Genomic DNA, 18,534 nt, shown 5'->3' with positions numbered 1-18,534 from the left:
AGCCAGCTGGGTGACTTTGGGCCAGTCACTGTCTCTCAGCCAAATCCATCTGACAGGGTTGTTGGGGAAAATAGGAGGAGGAATGTATGTTGGATATGTTCTCCATCTTGAGTTATTTGTGAAAATAATAAAGGTGGGATATAAACAAATGAATAAATAAGTACAAATAATGAAAAAGAAGACCCTTCACAAGGATTCAAACATTAGCACAAGCATGACTGATTCTAATACGGTATCTGCAAAGGAAGGAAAGGATTCTCTCTCTCTCTCTCTCTCTCTCTCTCTCTCTCTCTCACACACACACACACACACACACACACACACACACACACACACACAAATGTTAGGAAACCTTTACAAAAGCTATTATTCAAGTTCTATCTTGCAATCCATTCTCATTTTAGAAGGGCAATTGTGTTTGGAGAATAAGAGCCTTTTTGTGTGTACCTTCAATTGAATTTGGAGCACATTTTTTGATCCTACAGGGTAGCTCATTCATTTCATTTGCTGCCCTTCAATTAAACCAGTGCTAGAATCATTGAAGCCTACATTTTACTATGATTATATAATAGTATAGCCAATATAATTCTTGCCTTGTGCTGGTTTGAAACTTAGCAGAACTATGTTTTTTTTAATTAATAGTTTTTGTCTGAACTTCCAACTTCTCTCTGTGATTAATTAAAAAAAAAATCTACCATTTTTTTCAGTCACCTGAGACAGAAGTGTTCTACCCAAACAGGCTGATAGGTATTACTTTTCAGACAAAGCCCGACTATGCCCAGTTTTAAATTTGCAGTAGAAATTATAAATTTGTAGTAGAAGTAGTGAATCATTCCTGCAACCTCAACATTAATGAGAAAATCAGAGCTAATGCATACATTTCATAAATTAATCTATTTCAAATTCATTATGTTTAATCTTTAGGTTCACCTACAATTTATTTGTTACATTTATTTAAACTAGCATGCAACACAGACATTAGGATTTTCAAAAACCAGTGATTACCAAAATTCTGATTTTAAGTTTGAATTCAGAAACTTTCTCAACTTTCTCATAATTGTAGGTTTTTAATATTTGATATTCTACTTTTCTACAATTTTTACTAAAACATGACTTCAAAATGTAGTTGATGAAAACCAGAAATTTTATCAGAAGGATATAATGGAATGACAGACTTTGAACACTATTGTTGAAATCTGAAAATATTTTATAAATAAGATATTGTATAAATTTATATCCTTACAAAAGAGAATGGATCCATTTTTAAACTTTCAAATATCATTAATTATGTATTTAAAAACATGTATAAAATAAAGTGTGAGAAACAAAACAACTGGCACAGATATTCGAAGCACATAAACCTTGTAAACAATAGTACCACCAGGGCCCTGTCCCCAAATTATTTCCATCAGCTCCCTATGTTTCCAGTTTTGGATCTCAGCATGATGTTCTAATATCTTCTTAACATTGTTTATATGGTGTCCTATCTAATTAGGAAAAATGAAATATAATGCAAGTGCTTATGCCAGAAGTAGCTTAAATACAGCAGTAATACAGCAATAAAACAGAAACGAACACTTTTCCACCTCCCTGTAGCCTTGGATTGAATTTGAAAATCTTGTTTCTTAGGTTAACAATATTTTTTAATTTTAATGTTTTCATTTGTTTATGTCTTTATTCAGCTCCTCTGTGTAAAGTAAGGACAAGTGAGGTTTAAACTGAATATCAGTTTTGCCTCTTCAGGGGACAAAAGAAAAAAAAGTAAACTAGAAGTCTTTGTGCATGTTCAGAAATCTTTTCTATGTTTTTTTTTTATTATTATAACTCAATACTCTGAGTCAGTTGCCCTGCTAATACTTTATTGATCTTGCTTAAGTGCTAATGATAGAATCAATCGGACAATGATTCATATTCCCAGAGATACCAATTGAAAAGCAAATAGTCTATGTTGAAAGCAAGGGATGAATGAGGCTAGCTGCAGAATCACTACAGTATTATCTACAAAACAGCAAAGGGTCAAAGCTGCTAAAAAGCAATACAAAATTGTATTATATGGATGTATCATGCCTTACCCAAACAGTAATGATGGGTTTCAACCCAGAAGATGAATGGGGTGGCAACCTTACATTATAGCCAGGATCTGCATAATCTCAGATAAAACAGGATCAAGCAAGACTGGGATGTGCTGCAAAACTGTACATAAATTCCTAGGTAAAAGAACAATACTATATACATTGGAGATCATCTCTCTTGTTGTTTGTTTTGTTTTCATATACTTTTTTGTGCTTAAAATTTTTTAGACTATCAACCTAAGCACACTTTACTAAAAGTAAATTTCAGGATATTGCTAGATTTTCCTTGAAATGCATACAGTATGTATTTGAATGAAATAAAGTCATTATAACTGGTAATTTTCCATTATTTAAGCACTACTCCTCAAGTTTTGCTGTTTTTGAATGATGGATAGCTTTGGTCATTTGAGACTGAGGTCAAGTTGTTAAGGAAGTGAAAATTATTTAAAGTTCATAGATAGAATCTAATGTTGTAATGTACTATTAGATTAACTATTAGAGGCTGTTTATATAATTGGGATAAGGTACAATGATCTTAAAACCAGAGGGGGGAAAAGCAATGAATTGGATCTCAAGTAACTTATATAGCCTAATTTGCATGTTTTTGGTGTGTATGTGTGTAAGGTTTTGAAGGAGACTTCAAAAATAAATGTAAAGAAATTCTATTTCTTTGCTAATTACTTATAGTGACACCCAACTATTTTTTGAAAATCTATGTCTATCCTTGTCTAATTTCATCACAGTAATGGTTGGATGACTCTGAAGATCCCATGGGTCACTAATGAGAAGGTGAGAAATGAACTTAGGCCAACTAGGTTGAAGGAGACATCAATAAATGTTTCTTTTCTTGTCTCTCTCTCTTTCTTTTTAATGGCTTTCTTCCCAAGGGTGGTAAATTATGCATATTAGTTCCAGAGCTGCCACATTATCATTGTGTATCCATGGAATTTAAACATGGATCTAAATCTCTCTTGATCTAATCACAAACATGCCTCTGATGTAGCCCAGCTAAATAATGCTTTTGGGCCAGAAGACACTCTTTATGGGTAGAAAGAAGAGAGCTAAACAAATGTTTTGCTCATTCCACCAGATGAAACAGATTTGGCATACACTGCAGCCCTTTTTCAAGCAATGCCATCTGAGGGGATGCATGCGTTGCACTGTTTTATGATTTTTTAAAAAATGTGTTTGTAAACTATCCAGACTCATTTCTTCAATTTGTGCAGGCCATAAAAGATGGCTGGGTGGCTAGATATCTTTATGGCTCCTGATATCCTTTCTGGAGGTCACAAACATGTGATCTAGAAGTATGCTTGTCTAGTGGTTAAAGCACCAGGCTAGAAACCAGGAAACTATAGTAGTAGAAGGCTATCTGGGTGACTTTGGGCCAGTCATTCTCTCAGCTCACCTCCCAAGGTGGTTGCTGTGGGGAAAATAGGAGGAGGAAAGAATATTAGGAAGGGATATTATTATTGCCTTGAGTTATTTATAAAAATAAATGGGATAAAAAGTCTTTTGAAATGATACAAATAGTCACTTTACTGCTGTGCTTCAGTTTCTCAGAAAGGTTAATATATCATCATTTCAATGAGAAATGAGACAGCTGTTCAATGAGACATCTCAAACTGACAACTCTTCATATAGTTCAAGCATTATTTTTCATTTTAAAAGTAATAGGACATTTTTCCTATTAAACGTAATAGAACATTCTGCCCACTTCCCTTTTATGTCTACAGATTCCATATTTTTCACTCCATTTATGTATTATCCATATACGAATATGTGTGGGCAGTTTTTTGTATCTATGAAAGTGTGTAACCTTTAGTGATCAATGGTGACCTCTTGTTGAAAAGCTTTCCCAATGATTTATTTTTCCACTGAGGATAACATTGTCACAACATTTTGTATTATGCGATACAATGAAAAATAAAATAAAACAGACTGTACATACATAAATGCTGCTTGTTAATTTTTGTTTGTTTGTTTGAAGAGGTCATTTAGCTTCACATTGGGCAAGAAAAAAAACCCTATTCTTATAAAGAAATGGATGAAACCAGGATCCGCAAAGTAACCTGTCATGAAATTCAGAGAGAAATGAATATTTTAGCATTTATTTTTTATGAATTGGTTAATCCAGCAAATCTATAGCTGCCGATGACTGATCCCTATTACTGTTGGATGGGGTTAAATTAGACTTCAGAAACATGTTATTGATTTTAAAAAAAATATTAAAAGAAGGATGGGGCATTTCAAAGAGTCAAATTCACTTTATGGAAGAGAACTATTTCTCCAATGTCTCAAATAGCCAATATAGAAATTAACAAATCTTGTACTGGTAGTCCTTGACTTGCAACAGTTTATTTAGTGACCATTCAGAGTTACAATTGCACTGAAAAAAGTGACATTACTGTTTTTTTCACACTTACAACCATTTCAGTATCCCCATGGTCATTTGATAAGGTGACCAACCGTCCACTTTTAGGGAGGACAGTCCTCCTTTTGTAAGTTCTGTCCTCCCTCGAAAAATGTCCTCCTACATGTCCTCCTTTTCGATATTTGAAGACTAATTTGCAGGGCTTTTTTTTTCTCATAGAATGCTCAGAATGGCATTCCTGCACCTTTTTTGATGTTTTTCTTCAACTTTTGCATGAGCTGTGCTACTCCTCCTATTGGCTTTCGAAAACCAATAGGAATTGCTGCTGAGCGCGCCAAAACACCCGGCTGGCAAACTTTGCACATGCAAGTTGTCTGCAGCAAAGGTGAATTGGCAGGAACTTTGCACCCCTCTTTGCTACCCAACTACACCATCTCCTAGTTAGTCCCAAAGATACCTGGAGGAGACTGGAGCAGCGATGCCATGGTAAATTTCTCTTGATCTTCGGGCCTGCTAGGCCAATAATGGCTGTGGGCGCAAGAGGCAGGGGTGGCGGGGCTGCTGCGGGCAGGGGTGTGAGGGGCGGCAGCAACCAGCTGCCCCCGTGCTGTGGGAGCCACGGGGCCCGCTCTACATGGGGCTGCGCAGGGTCAGCGGTGGTGCTGGTGGGGCAGCTGCAGGCGGGGTGTGTCGATGGTGGGCTGCTCCCTGGGGCCGGAGCCAGTGCAGCTGGTGCTTTGGGAGCTGCGGGGCCCACTCTGCATTTATTATATTATAGTGTATTCTGTATTATTGTTGCAATGAATAAAATGTTTCTTTTATGTATGATATTTCTTTCTTCAATTTGTGCCCTCCTTTTCATTGTAAAAAAGTTGGTCACCTTACATTTGATCAAATTTGGACACTTGGCAACTGTCTCATATTTATGATGGCTGCAGTGTCCTTGGGTCACGTAATCTCCTTTTGCAATCTTCATACAAGCAAAATCAATGGAGAAGCTGGATTCACTTAACAACCGTGTTACTAACACCTGAAGTGATTCCTTTAACAACTATGGCAAGAAAAGTTGTAAAATGGAGCAAAACTCATTTTACAAATGTCTATTTAGCAACAGAAATTCTGGACTCAATTGTGGTCATAAGTCAAGGACTACTATACACCTCCAAGTAGTTCCTGTCATTTTCCATAATCAATTTTGGATCTGTAAATGATCCAAGGAAGTTTGTAAAAATGAGAGAAGACTCTGTCTTTTTAATCTTTTATTAGGCTATTTTGAAGCTTCTTCAGATTTCTACATAATACATTAGTGATTTAATCACTTTGGCAAGACTCAAAAGCACAAGATTTCTCCTAGCTCAAGAGCCACATTAGAAGGAATGCTCTAAATTGAGATTGATTGTAGATAAACTGTAGGTTGTAGGCATTTGAGATTGACAGATGTAAATTAAATCTGTTCAGGTTTAGGATGCAGAAAGTTCAGGTTATGGTTTATTGCTGTTCTACAGTTGGCTCTTGCTACCTCCTATTTTAAACTGGAGAGTTTCTCACATTTGGTTCAGAGCTTTTTTATACATTATTTATTATTTTTATTTCCATATTTTTTAATCCCCATATAGAATATAGACATCTTCAACTTTAGCCATGCATGAGACTGTACCCTGAAAAGGGTTGTCATAATGCAATAGCTTATTTTAAAAAATCTGAGCATCAATAACAGTTTGTTATAGTGGTAGTGGTAATCTGTGGTATGATCTAAATAAGCAAATGCCTCATCCTTTTGAGACAAACAAATTCAGATTCAACTGATGGTCGTTTATACTGTTTATTTTTGTTTCTGACAGCCATGTATCTGTATAAAGGGAGGAGCCTTTACAAAATAAAACAATGCAAAAGGCTGAAACTCTAATATAGCATTTACTTGAATATAAAAAAGATTAAACTGAGATATTTTTGAGAACTAAGCTTTCTACTTGTCTAAACAAACTTGTTAAGTCTTTGTCCGAGTTTTAGGTTTTTTAACCTCCAATTCTCTTAATATCATTTATGAGAGAAAAGTGTGATTTTTCATATTCTTATAAAAATAAAGTGAACATGTTTCTGAACTAATACTGCTTAAACTATTCTTCTTGAGCTTAAATGGAAGTTTTATATTTCCTGCAAAAATGATTGCATTAGCTAACATGGTTTATGGTTGGAGAGTATATATAACTGTCAACATGTGATTTTTTTAACACATGTGCGCACACACGCATGTGCGCGTGCACGCACACACACATACATACACAAATATACACACATATATTGTTTCTGGAATTCAGCTGATTAACACAGTCACAACAAAATACTACTGAAATAATGCCCTGATACCTTTTAAGGCTAGGTTTGTTTTTTGTTTCCTCTTGAAGACATTGGAAAATAGCCAAATTGTCTTTTTTAACTAGAAATTTAGAATTTCAGTTTAAGAAAGCCTTATTATTCAGGAATTATGATACCAAAGAGAATGAAGCCCATTTTTATTTGTATTCAATATTTTTAAACATATTACTCATTTTCTTTCATTTGAAGACTGTATACAGAATGCAATGGCAGAGGGATGTAAAACTCTGTTTGCTTATCAGATTTACTTATCTTTATGATCTCTCTCCATCCCTTGGCAATTCAGACTGATGGCCTCAGTCTTTGAATCAATGATATATAAGATGTAATGTGATTTAGCATATTTATCCAGAAGGGATTTCTAGTTTCCTCCCCTAGCTAGGTGTGATGTCTTTGATGGTAATAAATGGTGATGAAAAAGAACAAAGTGAATACAATAACTGAATAGCAGTGACAAATGGGGAAAAAAACACGAAGCTTAGCTAATTCTTTTTGGAAATTAGGCTAATTTTTTTCCTAAGATGGCAGTGATGTGAGTCAAATGCCTTCCCCTTCCTTCCTTCCTTCCTTCCTTCCTTCCTTCCTTCCTTCCTTCCTTCCTTCCTTCCTTCCTTCCTTCCTTCCTTCCTTCCTTCCTTCCTTCCTGTCTGCCTCTCTCCCCCCTCTGTCCTTCATAAATACATTTCTTGAAATTATTGCAATTTTCCTACATCAGTTCTTTGAAATACACTGACTGCATCATGCATTTTTACAAATGGCTGTGTATACATTCTAATGTTTAAAAACATAATAGCTACCTATTCAACAGTACCTAAGACCTGACATTCAACAGTACCTAAGACCTGCTTAATTAATGGGATTACGAGTAGGAAATTCTTCTAACTCAATTTCACTGAGGGCCGCATTATCCTTGGGGGGCCGGGTGGGTGTGGCTAGAGTGGGTGTAGCCTACTGGATGGGCATGGATGGAGTGGGTGTGGCCTACTGGGTGGGCATGGCCAGTTTTACATCATCCACATCAAGGATGCCTGTGGGGGCCTGGGCAGGAGTGGGACAGATCTGAGGGTCTCTGGCAGAAGGGGATGGGACCGGGGCAAGTGCCAAGGCATGGTCCACCGGGGCAAGTGCCAAGATGGCCACCACAAAATTGTACATTGGCTCCCGGCTGGCCTAGGTCAGGGCTAAGGCAGCAGGGGCCATTCCCTCACTGTCTCCAGGATGGCTTCGCGGCCACATGAAACCACTTTGCGGGCCGCATCCGGCCCCCGGGCCTTGTGTTTGATATGTCTGGGCTAGGGCTATCTCGAGCAGAGGTGTCAAACTGCTGACTCACAGCCCAGTTGCATCATGCAGTGACCGTGCCTACCCCATCTCTGGCAAGGCAAAAAAAGTTGTGATATGTCATGACATGTCACGTGACATGGCGAGTTTGACACTTGTGATCTGGAGGATGAAGTGGAACCTGATTAGCTACACAGTTCTGCTGATAGTGTCTGCAGACAAATGTTATAACAGGACTCAGAGATATTGTGACCTGCTGTAGCTCCAGTAAGGAACAGACGAGTGCTCATCAACTTATCAGGCTATTGCCGCAATTCATAAGACTTGCCCTCTTGCCTGGAGGTGACAGAGGAGCACAGAGTCGTAGGGCTGGTTCATGCTTTGAAGGCCCTGCCTTTTAATTATCCTTTAATGTTGAATTTTACTAACTTTGCCTCTGTTTTAAATTTTTATATTCAGTTATTATGTTTTTAACATCTTATTTTATCTCTGTGAGGGAGATGGGCAGCTTTTAAATTTGATAAATAAATAAATGAAAATAAACTATTAGAGAAATTGCTTCAAGAAATTTCAGATATATTTCCTCATGTAGCTATAGCTATGCAGATAGATATATGATGAATAGCTTTTATTTGAACTGGCTGATGGTTTACAGTGGCAGTATAACCTATACATATTGTACTAATAAAGAAACAGATCATTTAAGTACCTGGATTTTCTTTGAGCTTTTACAAATTTTTAATTTCTTGATCTAACAAATTTTTAATGGGTTGTTGCTAAAAGAAGTAAATGCGTATATTAAAAAAAAAGGAAGAATTTTACTTGGTTTTAATTTATTACATTGTTTCCTGTCTGCTTCTATAAAAATCTGGGCAATTTACCAAAAACATCTCCCAGAAACAGCAATAAAACTACTATTCAGTGAACACTTAACACCAACATTTCTGACGTTGTTGGAAAGCATCTATAAAAAAGAATAAATTTCATTACTGCTGAAAAACCTAAGTTTTCAAAGTGTAGCAATGTTTCTACAACAGTCAATTTTTCAGAATAATTGTTATATTTTCTTTTCAGTGGTAGATTGCAAGATTAGTTTGGCAAATGTATAAAGCATTGTCATCTTTTGGAGACAGTCTTTTATTTCAATATGACCTTGCTTTGAAGAACAGCCTGATCTGCTTCAAAGTGAAAAGACACAAGGCAGTTCCATCTTAATCTTAGGCACTCCTGTTCATTCTTCCCCTGATGGTGAGATGTGTTGATGATAATGTGATAATGGTTAGATGAGCTGCATTTCTGATGTGTAATTGTGCAAATGATGTGTAACTTATTTGTATAATTACAAATCATATCAATCATATCAATCATAGACTCATAGGGCTGGAAGTGATCTTGGAGGTCTTCTAGTCCAAACTCCTGCCCAAGACAGGAATGCTTATTCCAGCCTGGACAAAGGAGTGTCCTTTTTTTTCCCTTGAAAACCTTCAAACATGGAGCATCTATAATTCTGGGAGGCAACCTGTTCCATTGACTACTCTAATTGTCCACATTGTCAGGAAAATTTTCCTTAATTCTAGGTTGGATCTCCTTCTGACAAGTTTCCACCCATTGCTTTTTATCCTTTCCTCACATATTTTGGTGAATAAACTGATGCCCTCTTCCCTATGACAGCTGTTCAAGTATTAGAAGACAGCTATCATGTCATCTCTAAGCTTTCTGTTCATTAGGCTAAATATGTAGTACCTAATTCCATTAGAGGTTCATCATACAGTTTAGTTTCCAGACTCCTTATCATCTTTGTTGTTCTTCTCTTCAATTTTTCTAGGGTCTCAGCATCTTTTTTGTATCATGATGATCAGAACTGGACTGAGTATTCCTAATGTGGCCTTATAGTACAATATAGAGAGGAACTATCACTTCTGGTGATCTTAATACTATCCTTCTGTTGATGCAGTCTAGAACTGAATTGGCTTTTTTGGCAGCTGCAGTATACTGCTGGCTCATACTTATGCAATTGTCACCAGGACACCTAGATCACTCTTATAGTGATAGTACAACTGCCTATTTTATCTGGGCATTTGGTTTTTCCTGCCTAAATACAAGATCTTTTTTTTTTTCTCATTACTGAACTGCATCTTGTTGGATAGGAGAGACCCAGTTTGCAGGCTGATGTTGATGAAACAACCTATTTGAAACTAGATGATAGATGAACTCTCACTTGCGTTCTTTTTACCTCATGAGTCAGTATGATGGTTTTATAGAGATCACCATGTGAAACTGGTGTTTAATCCTCTTCATCATCATGGCATTTTCCTGAAGGTGCAGAATCCACTTTTTGGATCCTACACCTTTGGATCAACGAATGCCATTTCACATCATCAAATGCAACAATCAAGTCCAACTTCATGAGTTTCATGTTTGTGTTAATTGTGTCCTGCCATCTTTGCTTTAGTCTTCTACTTGAGGAGTTGTCATTGATGTTAAAATTGTAGATGGTACAACTAGTGGTATGAGGTGCTGCTCATAGAATGTGGCCATACCATTGTAAGCATTTTTTCTGCATTTTTTCTGCTATTCATATATAACCCCCATACACTAGCTTGGTGTATCATTGCTGACATGGTCAGGAAGGCAACTCTTTAATGACTAACAGAGCATGAGTATTTTCATGGCCTGTAAAGGTTGCTCAGCTTTTTTGATGGTTAGCCAATTCCTCCTTGTTGGTGCCACTGGAAACTGTTCTCCCTCAAAGGTGGTACTGAGCTGAACATGTATCATGTAATGTCAAGCTTGGGTGACAAGCCAGTTGGTAAATTTTTGTCACAACTAATTGGTAAGCAATCATATACAATAAGAAACTCATGGTCAATGAATTTGCCGCTTCTGTTCCTGCTGATCCAACATTTAGTGTAGATGCTAACATTATATTTTATTTGTTTTCATAGCAAGAATATGCTGCAGAATAAACATAAGGTACAGGAAATAGTTGGAGATTGATATTTAATTCATTGTTTGAATTGCTTTTTGTGAGTCTGTGACCTAGCTTCTAAAGTTAATGTATAATGTATAACCAGTCAACAGAACTGTAAGTTAGCAGTTCCAAAAAAATTGGCTGGAATATATCTACCTCAGTGATCTATGGAATGACTAACATGTCTAGAAGGGCTTTTACCTTTAGCATGAAGACAAACTAGAAATGACTGTATTATTTTGCTCATAAAAAATGTACCAAGAGAAGATTCATAGCATTGTCTATTTGTGCTGGATCCCTTGTAGCAAACAGGAAAAAAAATTGTGGGCTTCCATGTTCTCATCCTCCATGTTCTTTCATGCTCTGTCTTCAGTGCATAGAAGTCATATAGGCACTTCATTCCTAAGCATTTTAGCCAGAAAGATGAGCTGTTGTGTAACACAGAAAGCTCCTCTTCAACAATTTTTCCTTTCCACATCATCTGTGATATTGGAAGCCTGGGAAGTGAGGAATAAGACTAGGATAGGATATGTTATTAATCTAGGAAGAACATGGGAACTCAGAAAGCTCTTGTGGAGAGAGTCAGACATTTTTATACTTGTGATGAACGTTGGAAATCACTTCTTTATATGGTTCTTTTTTCTGTATTTCTTTACTTTTTCTCCTTTATTTTTTCCTGCACTTTTTATTCTGTCTTGCCATTTTCTTTTTCTCTTTTTCTAAGTTTGGTTTGTACCAGTTATACAGTTGTAAAATTATTGTTAAAAATTATGTTTAAAAAATGAAGATAGTCAGACTTTTGATCCACTAAGCCACTTACTATCAATAGTGATTGTGAGTGATTCTCCAAGTCTTCAGGCAAGATTCTTTGTAGCCTACCTGGGACCCTGACTATAAAAAGCTTGGTTAGTACATGGCCCTTTTAAAAAAAATATTTCCAGAATATATTGAAGGATTTCAAAGCACATTGAGTTTATTCTAGTAAAGAGACATAGATGTCTTTACTTTTATATGACCATTTGTCTAAGTTTTCAAAATAACAAACTTTCAGTTGCTTAGAAAGATTTTGGTAGCAGATATACACAGACATATCATCTCCAAATCCATCTCTAGCATTCTCTGTTTGCCTTGTATGCACATGATCTTTCTCTTTATGTGTAATTTGTATACGTTCTAGAGGAAAGTTCAAATTTTACAGCAGATATGGTTTCATTTAATGAAATTTCAGCTGTAATAAACATTGAGAGCTCTTCAGGTGAAGTTAAACTGGACTACAGTTTGGCAATTAGACTACAGGAATGCTAAGTATTTATGTCATTTTTCAGAAATCCAATATTAAGTGGAGAAATACACTGGTATTGCTAATTAAAACAGAAGGAGTATGAAGCTAATCATCCAAAGCAAAAATGAAGATAATTTTTGATTAGCAAAGGAGAGTCAAGAAATATTCTGTAAACTATTAACTGAACTATTGAGCTCAGGACTACTCATAACTATATTTTGACTAACATTTCAATAGCTTTTTGCTCATATGTTAGAATGAAACTTTTTTGCATCACAATATTAATAATTAGGTATGACTTATTAGGATCTTTCTTAAAGCATCCAATTCTGAAATAAGGAGATTCCTTTGCATCAAAGAACTCCATCTCTCTGATATGCAGTACAAAAACAAAACAGGAGAAAATACAGCATAAAACTGAAGAAAAATACTCTATTGTTATGGTCCTAGACAATACCATAAAACTATTGTAAATGTTTTAATGATTTTAATAGCAAGATCAGAATAAAATAAATCATACAGCTAGGAGAAAACTTTCCAGATGTTTCCCTTGTAACTTGGATATTGGAGCCTCTGAGTGCCTTTGGCAGCACTAGATTATTTAGTCTGACTTTGGCAAGAAACGTATGAAGTAAGATGAAACTGTAGTTCTTTTTCATCTCAATTTATCTCATAGTATTGATGCTGTGGGAGAAAAACAGGTGCAGGGAGTTCTGGACTGTCTTAAACTCCTGGATATAAAACTAAGAAATCCTCCATCCATCCATCCATCCATCTGTCCATCCATTATTTTATGTGCTGATGTGAACAAAAAAAATGCAATTTATCCCCTTGTTGGAAAAGTAATTTATTTTATTTATTAAACATACTTCTACATCACCACAATCAAATCAACTCCTGGCAGTTTACATAGAAAAAAAAAGCATATCCAGTGCCACAAATAATAACAAAGCATCCTTCAACAATTCAAAGAAAATAGACTAAAAAGATGGTAAGTAACATCAAGGGAAAGCTCTGTGAAACAGCTTGTTCTCCAGCACAAATGGGTTGTCTTAATCTTCCTGCTCCAATAAGACTAAGTCTGAAGTGTAGATACACCTCTGCTGTACCATAGCGCTCCAGTTTTAGACTTAGTCTCTTGCTCTACAGACGCGTTTCTTCAGACTACAACAGATTAATCAAATTAGCTTTAGAATTAATTAATTCGTTTTTGAGAAGATCTTACCTGGTCTTCCCTGCCATCGTAACTTTAAATCCCCGTTTCCCTGGCTGCCTTGCTCCAGACGGTCATGTCAGGTTCACAGGGAGCCGACGAGGCTTCTCCTGACAGACCGCGATTCGCAGCACTACCAGCCAGCTGACAGTCGGAGGCCGGTTAAATGACTGGAGGATTGCTGGCAGATTTCAAATTGCTGGAAAATGCAGCTTCGACAACCAGCTGATCGTTGGAGACTTCAAATCGCCAGAAAATGCAGCTCTGACAGCCAGCTGATTGTCGGAGGCTTCTACTGAGCATCGCCAGCCAACAGACAGTCAGAGGCTGGCTAAATTGACTGGTGAGTTGCCGGCAGGCTCAAATTGCTGGGAAACGCAGCTCCGACACCCAGCTGATCATCGGAGGTTAAAAAGACAAACAGAGGCTTCCTGACAGACCAGAAAGACCAAATGTGCTTCTGCACCTTCCGAGGAGCCCAGGAGCTTCCTTTCAGGAACCAGAGCTCATTTGTAGAGGCCTCAGCTAGACTGATCCCCAGTCTCAGAAGCTTGGTTTGGTTCCCCAACCTTAGACCTTTTTGCTTCCCCAACCAACTCCCAACTCCTGAGATTCCTTTCCAGGTTCCCGTCTTTGACAGCACAAGGGACAGATGTCCTCTGCAGCCCCTGGCCCAAGGAACTGCTTTCCGCCTTTCCTCCCTTACCACTCCTTCCCACTACAATCTGCAAGACTCTACATGAATGGGCGGATTGTGATTGCACCACATTGGCCAAGATGTCCGTGGTTCGCCGACCTGGTGGAGCTCTCTGTATCTCCACCGTGGAGGATTCCAACAGGTCGTATTCCCCTCACGCAGGGGGAGCTCCAGCACCCGGACCCACAGTGGCACCAACTAACCGTTTGGCACTTGACAGGTGGGCCTTGAGCCGAGACTCATATTCAGCAAGGATGATAGCCATGATTCAACAATCCAGCGCCCCTCGACAAATAGGATATATGATGCCACATGGAGGAGTTTCTGCACTTGGTACTCAGATCATAAAGTGGAGCTCTTGAACATCTCTGTTCCGATTGTGTTGGAATTTCTGATGGATAGGATGGACATTCCCGAACACCATCCAGAGACAGGTCGCAGCTCTTTCTAAGGTACTCATGTGTGACAATGGCGCCCCCTTGACACACGATCCTTCGGTTCGTTCCTTTTTAAAGGGAGTGACCAATGCAAAGACAATGACGGTACACCATTACCCGTCTTGGGACCTATACCAGGTCTTTCAGATCCTCATTTCACCACCCTTCGACCCTATTGCCACATGTCCACTTAAGCTATTATCTATGAAGGTGGCATTCCTTATGGCAGTCATGTCGGCCAGGCGAATTTCAGAACTGGCCGCTCTTTCTGTCAGAGAGGACCTGTGCATTTTCCATGCAGACAGGGTAACCCTCAAACTAGACTCTTCCTTATTCCCAAGAAAAATTCCTTGTACCATGGGTCCCAGGAAGTGGTCTTACCAAATTTCTGTCCTAACCCGTCCCATGACCTTGAGAAACAGTGGCACACACTTGACATTCACAGGGCTCTGCAACATTACATCAAACGAACTTTGGCCTTCCATAAATCCAAAGCATTGTTTCTATCCTTTCAACCTTCATCTATGGGCCAGAAGGTCTCCTCCTCGACAATAGGGAGATGGATTAGGGCCTGTATCACTCTAGCATACAGGACACACTCACTAACAGTTCCTAGGCATATCACACCCCATTCCACCTGGGGCGCTGCCACTTCGGCGGCTTGGGTGACCCAGGCATCTATAGGGGAGATTTGCAGGGCGGCTACATGGTCTCGCCCTCGTCCGTCACTATAAGATTGAAAAATATGCTTCTTCAAATGCCTCCTTTGGTCGCAGAGTGTTGCTACACATGTTGTCATCTAGCGGGACCCAGGCCCAAACTAATCCCCCCCCTTAGGGACACAGGGCTTTGGTATGTCCCATTTGTGGATTCTCTATCCAATCAAGCTGGAGAAGGGGCGTTGTCTTACCTGAACGCCTTTTCTCAGCATGATGATGGAGAATCCACTCCCTCCCATCTAAGGTCAGTTTGGCTCTGGTTCCGATATTAGGAAAGCACAGACGTCAGACTAACATCTGTGTATCGCCTTAGTCTCAAACTGGGGTGCTATGGCACAGCAGAGGCGTATCTACACTTCAAATGTAGTCTTATTGAAGCAGGAAGATTAAGACAACCCATTTGTGGATTCTCCATCATCATGCTGAGAAAAGGTGTTCAAGTAAGACAATGCTCCATCTTGAACGACTTTTGAAAGACCAACAACAGGGGACCTAGCTTAATCTCCAGTAAATAATGCAATAACTTGCATAATTTATGAATATAAATGTAATGATTCAGTTTATACTTATGTTTTCTGATGACTAAGCCAGAGAGTGACTTTTGAGTGAAAATGTGCTTGGTAACATAGAATGATATGATAGCTTGTTCCTCCTTTTTGTACTTCTGGTCTGGCCATTGACTGCAATAAAGGACTGGACGATTTTGAGTTGGATCTCTCATGAGCTGCAAGGCTGCTTCTCGTACATTAAGTAATCTGTAATGTTTAAAACAAATGTTTGGGGCTTTTCTACAGGCTGGGAAAGAATTTTCGCTGCTCAGAAGGCATGCTCTAGATAGTGTTTCTCTGATGCTGGGGAATTCTGGAGTTGAAGTCCATGCATCTTAAAGTTGCTGAAGTTGAGAAACACTGCTCCAGGATGTCAATCTATGGGAGTGCTGAAGATTTAAGATGGCTGAGAAATGAGTTTGGGATATATCTCCAACTTCAATACAACTTACCTGAAGTTTTGAATTTCTATGATTGTTGCAACTAAGACAAGAAAGATAAGGAAGTGCCATGCCACTGCCTATAGTATCTTATATTTCTTGCAATGAATCGATTTTTTCAAGGATGTGATTTGGACCCATAATGCCCTAATGACTTTTCATAGATGATCAATCAAATAGGTTTCCCTGGGTTATAGAGTTGTTATTTCCATGTAACAGTGTGTATTACCCAGTGATGGGATTCAAATACCTGAACAACTTCTTCAGCATTTCAGATCAGATTAAAAAGGCAGTATAACTTATATTGCCTGTTTATGATATTTCAGTCAGGTTAAAATATTCCAGACAAGGACATTTGCTATTGATGAATATCATGAGTTTTATTTTTGGATTAGTTGGCACTGATTGTGATGATATAAATGAAGTACTTTGCATATCTATTTCAATTTGCACTGGCTAAAAGCATTGCCTTTAGCCTCCCTTGCCTGCATTAGTAGACCCTTAAGATACATTAGCTCATGCTGCACAAGGATAATATGACAATTATACATAATCTTTTCAAAATAAGCACCTCCCTGATATGTTGGGATATAAGTCTGATAAATCTGAACCAGCACTATCAATAAGAAAACTCATCTGGAAAACAACCACTACAGGGGTTGTGCTAATGTAGCCCTCTTATTATTTTTAAATCGACCAAAATTCAATTAATAATCTAATCTAATCTAATCTAATCTGATCTGATCTGATCTGATCCGACCCGACCCAACCCAACCCAACCTAACCTAACCTAACCTAGCCTAACCTAACCTAATCTAATCTAATCTTTCCTACTATTCCAGAGCAAGGAATGAACAATACCTTTAAATACAGTGCTATTATGTCTCCCTTAGGCCTTTTCTTTAGATTAGACATACCCAATTCCTCTAATCACTCTTCATATATTTTAGTCTTCAGCCCCTTAATCATTCTTTTTGCTCTTGTCTGCACTCTTTTCAGAGTCTCAACATCATTTTTATATTATGGTGACCAGAACTGGATGCAGTATTCCAAGTCTTACTAAGGCTTTGTAAAGTGCTACTAGAATTTCACATGATATTGATTCTATCCCTCTATTCATGCAGCCTCAGATTGTATTGGCTTTTTTGGCTGCTGCCATACACTGTTGGCTTTTATTTAAGTGATTGTCCACTAGGACTCCAAGATTTTGATTTCAAATTATGATTTCTCAATTTATGGACTAACTAAATCTGATTTTTAAGAATTGAGTTTTCCAGTTTCTCTTAATGTGAATATTTTGATTAAATTAAGCCTATTAGAGTACTGTCTTTTAAAAGGTGGCTATTTTTTTGTTTTAATACTTGGGGTCTAAATGACAGCTATACTGAAAATGCCCTAACTCAAAGATATTTATGAAAAACTAGAAGAGGTTATATAGGGGCCACACTGAATTGCAAGCATGAAATTAAAATAGTTCAATTTTCTTCTGATTAGATCCTGCATATGTGATGGCATTTCATTAGGTATATTTTACATAGAAGTCTATATTATAATGGTAGAGCTTAGCTATTTAATGAGTTCTTTAGCAAGGATGACCTTTCAGACTATGTATACTTATTGCTATGGTAGTCAATAGACTAGGAATTATGATCCGTAATGGAGCCTTACTTTTGTTCTGTAGGGGGCAGTTAAAACAGATTGTGTTCTACTCTATTTAATAGTTTCCCTTTAAGCTTACTTACCAAAAGTTCCTGCAGTTATAGTCCTCAAATGCTAAAATAGCATATGTCTAAGGAACATAATGTTATTTTTTTTCTTATTTTAAGGAATTAAGCAAACTAGTCTTAGATTGTCAATGTTGAACTTCCACAACGAGATCTGAATTTCAGACTATTTTTAAGCTATTGCAAAGTTATCCACAAAAATATCCAATGATTATGTTGCCCTGTTCAGTGAGGCTTAGAGAAGCTAGGCATCTAGAATAATTGGAGATTGAACAAAAGAGGTGATCAGAATTAAACATCTAAATCTAGTCTATAGCAAAGACATTTTATGGCCATCTCCCATCCAAATAATAAGCTAGATGCTTATTTTTTTTCCAAACTAGATGCTGCTTAATTTTTT

The 18,534-nt window shown here is 37.7% G+C and overlaps 1 pseudogene; it reads left to right on the top strand.

Moving 5' to 3' along the window:
• LOC120304777 overlaps positions 1 to 18,534 on the top strand; it is a 127,984-nt pseudogene that overhangs the window by 73,868 nt on the left and 35,582 nt on the right.

Source organism: Crotalus tigris, unplaced genomic scaffold, assembly GCF_016545835.1.
Source record: "Crotalus tigris isolate CLP2741 ecotype Arizona unplaced genomic scaffold, ASM1654583v1 scf7180000017658.5313226, whole genome shotgun sequence".
In the NCBI taxonomy this organism is placed as follows: domain Eukaryota; kingdom Metazoa; phylum Chordata; class Lepidosauria; order Squamata; family Viperidae; genus Crotalus; species Crotalus tigris.
Note: the sequence above shows the minus strand (reverse complement) of the source record. Positions and strands in the feature narration are given on the sequence as shown.